Source organism: Gorilla gorilla, chromosome 11 (assembly GCF_029281585.2).
Source record: "Gorilla gorilla gorilla isolate KB3781 chromosome 11, NHGRI_mGorGor1-v2.1_pri, whole genome shotgun sequence".
NCBI lineage: Eukaryota > Metazoa > Chordata > Mammalia > Primates > Hominidae > Gorilla > Gorilla gorilla.
The window spans coordinates 97,911,578-97,919,022 of NC_073235.2; positions in this window are offsets into that span (position 1 = coordinate 97,911,578).

A 7,445-nucleotide genomic window follows, 5' to 3' on the forward strand; every position below is an offset into this window, starting at 1 on the left:
CAAAGTGCAGAATGTCAAACCTTGGGAAAGAATGATTTGTAAGCAGCCTTTTTGCCGCTGGCCAGACCACCAGGTGGCCCATTACTCAAGATAACCATCAGGACCAGACATATGGACCTGCATACCCTAACCCCCACATGCTTCTCCCAGCCCAGCCTGCATACCTTACCCCTGTGTCAATTCCCCATGCTTTGTCTGATTAAAAAGTGTCTACTAGCTTTTTGGGGGAGCCAGCTTGAGGATCCTCGTACCTCACCTCCACTGTCTCCCTTGCCCTTGAGCACAAGCCCCAAAATAAAAGCCTTGTCTGGGAAATCTGCTTGGCCCTGTGTTAAGTTTCATTACATGGGGAGCTAAGAAGCATGTGACCAGCATCTATGGTCACATCCAACAACCCAATAGAAAGGTGGTTCAAGATGGTGAATGAATCAGAATTCCCAAGAGAACTGCCCGTGTACCCACTCCTTTCTCTAAAGAGATGAAGCTCCTGGATAAGTCAATGAATGAAGAGGGGATGAAAATAAGGCTGAGCGAAGTAAGATAGCACACTAAGATGAGAGACAACTTTCTACCAAACTTCATTGACATTGGGGAGAAATAAGAATGCGCTGGGGGACAGACAAGGTAGCGGTGAGGAAGGAGAGGGAAAAAGCAGCAATTTTATTCTCTTTATTTATAGAAGACAGACTCCCTATTCCGTCCTTGAGCCTTATCCAGACTCTCAAGCTGGGGCTCTCAAGTAGGAATAAAGTGAAAGCAGAGCACTGTCTCCTCCTTGTCACTGAGGATGACAGCTGATTACATGGGGAATACTTGCTAGAATTTGATTTGGAGCCAGTGATTTGACGCTTTCTAGAGGTGAATTTCCCGGCTTAAGATTGATGGCAGTGCTTAAGAAGGAGTGCCACCTTATCACAAAACACATCTGAAAATTAGTATTCACCTCTCCACTCTAATAAGGAAACCTAAATATTTCACATTTTTAATGTATAATGGGTATATGCTAGTCTAGAAAAGAAGGGAATTAAAAGTTATTGATACTGACACATATAACTCCATTTAAGTTATTCGGATATGTTTTTAAATGTCCTTAAATAATCATATGACAGACATCTTCAAACAATACGTGGGTAACTAATGACTGTGGTTTAAAATGAAATTACTATTCCAACTCCAGGATTCCATTGGCCTTTTCACTTCCAAATGCATATCTACTGTTCATAATCCTAGCAGTGATGACAGAATAGAAATGACTTTAAAATTAGTAAGTACGATATGAAAAATACATTAATGATATTTTATTAACATAAAAAGCAGTGGTCTATCATGAGCCTCTGAGCTCTGCCATCTTCAAGCCCACCTTCAGGCCAACCTTCAAAACCCTCACATCTGGTAAGAAGAAAATCAGCAAATATCTCCATTCCCCCACCACAGAGAACTAGGCATTGCATATTACACATGTATACACAAAATTCCAGTTTGTTCTTAGATTTCGAAATTGTCAGGGACACTTTCATTTTATGCTTGTTTTTCATCTTGAACAAAAAGGAAACGGAAATAAAAGGATCACCTTTTTAAAAATATATTCCAAATTTTTATAGATGGTAAAACCAATAACAAAAATTTTAATTAATTTTAAGTTTTGTTATGTCTGAAAAAAGCTAAGTTCAGTTTCTGAACCACCATTTCTCTTCTATGCCAGTCATGCTCTCTGTCCTCTCATAATTACCCAAATATGTTTAACGATTTTGACAACCCAAAGATTGACATCTTAGTTGGCTAATGAAACAGGATGGAGCAGGACAGTCTGTTTCTTGTAACAATGAATGGCTGGGAAACACATCCCATGAATCTGCCAATTACTGTTAAGCAGAACCAAGTTTTAGTCTTACTTGAGAGGCTGTCACAAACTGATCTGTTAGAAGGCAAGTTTTTTGCTTTAAGTCCAAGGGCGGGCATATTCTGTTTGCATAGTTTTCTTTATCATCAAAGAAAAACAACAACATAGTGCTTGAATCAACAGAGTTCTTTTAGGTCCATTTAAAGTAAAACTCACGGTGGAGGAACCAAGATGGCCGAATAGGAACAGCTCCGCTCTACAGCTCCCAGCGTGAGCGACACAGAAGACAGGTGATTTCTGCATTTCCATCTGAGGTACTGGGTTCATCTCACTAGGGAGTGCCAGACAGTGGGTGCAGGACAGTGGATGCAGCACACCGTGCACCAGCCAAAGCAGGGCGAGGCATTGCCTCACTCGGGAAGCGCAAGGGGTCAGGGAGTTCCCTTTCCTGGTCAAGGAAAGGGGTGACAGACAGCACCTGGAAAATCGGGCCACTCCCACCCGAATACTGCGCTTTTCCAACAGGCTTAGGAAACGGCACACGAGGAGATTATATCCCACACCTGGCTCAGAGTCCTACGCCCATGGAATCTTGCTGATTGCTAGCACAGCAGTCTGAGATCAAACTGCAAGGCGGCAGCAAGGCTGGGGGAGGGGCGTCCACCATTGCCCAGGCTTGCTTAGGTAAACAAAGCAGCCGGGAAGCTCGAACTGGGTGGAGCCCACCACAGCTCAAGGAGGCCTGCCTGCCTCTGTAGGCTCCACCTCTGGGGGCAGGGCACAGACAAACAAAAAGACAGCAGTAACCTCTGCAGACTTAAATGTCCCTGTCTGACAGCCTTGAGGAGAGCAGTGGTTCTCCCAGCACGCAGCTGGAGATCTGAGAACAGGCAGACTGCCTCCTCAAGTGGGTCCCTGACCCCTGACCCCCGAGCAGCCTAACCGGGAGGCACAGCCCAGTAGGGGCAGACTGACACCTCACACGGCCGGGTACTCCTCTGAGACAAAACTTCCAGAGGAACGATCAGACAGCAGCATTCGCGGATCATGTAAATCCACGGTTGTGCAGACACCACTGCTGATACCCAGGCAAACAGGGTCCAAAGTGGACCTCTAGCAAACTCCAGCAGACCTGCAGCTGAGGGTCCTGTCTGTTAGAAGGAAAACTAACAAACAGAAAGGACATCCACACCAAAAACCCATCTGTACCTCACCATCATCAAAGACAAAAAGTAGATAAAACCACAAAGATGGGGAAAAAACAGAGCAGAAAAACTGGAAACTCTAAAAAGCATAGCACCTTTCCTCCTCCAAAGGAACGCAGTTCCTCACCAGCAATGGAACAAAGCTGGATGGAGAATGACTTTGACGAGTTGAGAGAAGAAGGCTTCAGACGATCAAACTACTCCGAGCTGCAGGAGGAAATTCAAACCAAAGGCGAAGAAGTTGAAAACTTTGAAAAAAATTTAGACGAATGTATAACTAGAATAACCAATACAGAGAAGTGCTTAAAGGAGCTGATGGAGCTGAAAGCCAAGGCTCGAGAACTACGTGAAGAATGCAGAAGCCTCAGGAGCCGATGCAATCAACTGGAAGAAAGGGTATCAGTGATGGAAGATGAAATGAATGAAATGAAGAGAGAAAGGAAGTTTAGAGAAAAAAGAATAAAAAGAAACGAACAAAGCATCCAAGAAATATGGGACTATGTGAAAAGACCAAATCTACGTCTGATTGGTGTACCTGAAAGTGACGGGGAGAATGGAACCAAGTTGGAAAACACTCTGCAGGATATTATCCAGGAGAACTTCCCCAATCTAGCAAGGCAGGCCAACATTCAGATTCAGGAAATACAGAGAACGCCACAAAGATACTCCTCGAGAAGAGCAACTCCAAGACACATAATTATCAGATTCACCAAAGTTGAAATGAAGGAAAAAATGTTAAGGGCAGCCAGAGAGAAAGGTCGGGTTACCCTCAAAGGGAAGCCCGTCAGACTAACAGCGGATCTCTCAGCAGAAACTCTACAAGCCAGAAGAGAGTGGAGGCCAATATTGAACATTCTTAAAGAAAAGAATTTTCAACCCAGAATTTCATATCCAGCCAAACTAAGCTTCATAAGTGAAGGAGAAATAAAATACTTTACAGACAAGCAAATGCTGAGAGATGTTGTCACCAGGCCTGCCCTAAAAGAGCTCCTGAAGGAAGCGCTAAACATGGAAAGGAACAACCGGTACCAGCTGCTGCAAAATCATGCCAAAATGTAAAGACCATTGAGACTAGGAAGAAACTGCATCAACTAACGAGGAAAATAACTAGCTAACATCATAATGACAGGATCAAATTCACACATAACAATATTAATTTTAACTGTAAATGGACTAAATGCTCCAATTAAAAGACACAGACTGGAAAATTGGATAAAGAGTCAAGACCCATCAGTGTTCTGTATTCAGGAAACCCATCTCACGTGCAGACACACACATAGGCTCAAAATAAAAGGATGGAGGAAGATCTACCAAGCAAATGGAAAACAAAAAAAGGCAGGGGTTGCAATCCTAGTCTCTGATAAAACAGACTTTAAACCAACAAAGATCAAAAGAGACAAAGAAGGCCATTACATAATGGTAAAGGGATCAATTCAACAAGAAGAGCTAACTATCCTAAATATATATGCACCCAATACAGGAGCACCCAGATTCATAAAGCAAGTCCTGAGTGACCTACAAAGAGACTTAGACTCCCACACAATAATAATGGGAGACTTTAACACCCCACTGTCAACATTAGACAGATCAACGAGACAGAAAGTTCACAAGGATACCCAGGAATTGAACTCAGCTCTGCACCAAGTGGACCTAATAGACATCTACAGAACTCTCCACCCCAAATCAACAGAGTATACATTTTTTTCAGCACCACACCACACCTATTCCAAAATTGACCACATAGTTGGAAGTAAAGCTCTCCTCAGCAAATGTAAAAGAACGGAAATTATAATAAACTGTCTCTCAGACCACAGTGCAATCAAACTAGAACTCAGGATTAAGAAACTCACTCAAAACTGTTCAACTACATGGAAACTGAACAACCTGCTCCTGAATGACTACTGGGTACATAACGAAATGAAGCCAGAAATAAAGATGTTCTTTGAAACCAACGAGAACAAAGACACAACATACCAGAATCTCTGGGATGCATTCAAAGCAGTGTGTAGAGGGAAATTTATAGCACTAAATGCCCACAAGAGAAAGCAGGAAAGATCCAAAATTGACACCCTAACATCACAATTAAAAGAACTAGAAAAGCAAGAGCAAACACATTCAAAAGCTAGCAGAAGGCAAGAAATAACTAAAATCAGAGCAGAACTGAAGGAAATAGAGACCAAAAAAACCCTTCAAAAAATTAATGAATCCAGGAGCTGGTTTTTTGAAAGGATCAAAAAAACTGATAGACCGCTAGCAAGACTAATAAAGAAGAGAGAAGAATCAAATAGACACAATAAAAAATGATAAAGGGGATATCACCACTGATCCCACAGAAATACAAACTACCATCAGAGAATACTACAAATACCTCTATGCAAATAAACTAGAAAATCTAGAAGAAATGGATAAATTCCTCGACACATACATCCTCCCAAGACTAAACCAGGAAAAAGTTGAATCTCTGAATAGACCAATAACAGGCTCTGAAATTGTGGCAATAATCAATAGCTTACCAACCAAAAAGAGTCCAGGACCAGATGGATTCACAGCCGAATTCCACCAGATGTACAAGGAGGAACTGGTACCATTCCTTCTGAAACTATTCCAATCAATAGAAAAAGAAGGAATCCTCCCTAACTCATTTTATGAGGCCAGCATCATCCTGATACCAAAGCCGGGCAGAGACAGAACCAAAAAAGAGAATTTTAGACCAATATCCTTGATGAACATTGATGCAAAAATCCTCAATAAAATACTGGCAAACCGAATCCAGCAGCATATCAAAAAGCTTATCCACCACGATCAAGTGGGCTTCATCCCTAGGATGCAAGGCTGGTTCAATATACGCAAATCAATAAATGTAATCCAGCATATAAACAGAACCAAAGACAAAAACCACATGATTATCTCAATAGATGCAGAAAAGGCCTTTGACAAAATTCAACAACACTTCATGCTAAAAACTCTCAATAAATTAGGTATTGATGGGATGTATCTAAAAATAATAAGAGCTATCTATGACAAACCCACAGCCAATATCATACCGAATGGGCAAAAACTGGAAGCATTCCCTTTGAAAACTGGCACAAGACAGGGATGCCCTTTCTCACCTCTCCTGTTCAACATAGTGTTGGAAATTCTGGCCACGGCAATTAGGCAGGAGAAGGAAATAAAGGGTATTCAATTAGGAAAAGAGGAAGTCAAATTGTCCCTGTTTGCAGACGACATGATTGTATATCTAGAAAACCCCACTGTCTCAGCCCAAAATCTCCTTAAGCTGATAAGCAACTTCAGCAAAGTCTCAGGATACAAAATCAATGTACAAAAATCACAAGCATTCTTATACACCAACAACAGACAAACAGAGAGCCAAATCATGAGTGAACTCCCATTCACAATTGTTTCAAAGAGAATAAAATACTTAGGAATCCAACTTACAAGGGATGTGAAGGACCTCTTCAAGGAGAACTACAAACCACTGCTCAATGAAATAAAAGAGGATACAAGCAAATGGAAGAACATTCCATGCTCATGGGTAGGAAGAATCAATATCGTGAAAATGGCCATACTGCCCAAGGTAATTTATAGATTCAATGCCATCCCCATCAAGCTACCAATGACTTTCTTCACAGAATTGGAAAAAACTACTTTAAAGTTCATATGGAACCAAAAAAGAGCCCACATCGCCAAGTCAATCCTAAGCCAAAAGAACAAAGCTGGAGGCATCAAGCTACCTGACTTCAAACTATACTACAAGGCTACAGTAACCAAAACAGCATGGTACTGGTACCAAAACAGAGATATAGATCAATGGAACAGAACAGAGCCCTCAGAAATAATGCCACATATCTACAACTATCTGATCTTTGACAAACCTGAGAAAAATAAGCAATGGGGAAAGGATTCCCTATTTAATAAATGGTGCTGGGAAAACTGGCTAGCCATATGTACAAAGCTGAAACTGGATCCCTTCCTTACACCCTATACAAAAATTAATTCAAGATGGATTAAAGACTTACATGTTAGACCTAAAACGATAAAAACCCTAGAAGAAAACCTAGGCAATACCATTCAGGACATAGGCATGGACAAGGACTTCATGTCTAAAACACCAAAAGCAATGGCAACAAAAGACAAAATTGACAAATGGGATCTAATTAAACTAAAGAGCTTCTGCACAGCAAAAGAAACTACCATCAGAGTGAACAGGCAACCTACAAAATGGGAGAAAATTTTTGCAACCTACTCATCTGACAAAGGGCTAATATCCAGAATCTACAATGAACTCAAACAAATTTACAAGAAAAAAACAACCCCATCAAAAAGTGGGCAAAGGATATGAACAGATACTTCTCAAAAGAAGACATTTATGCAGCCAAAAGACACATGAAAAAATGCTC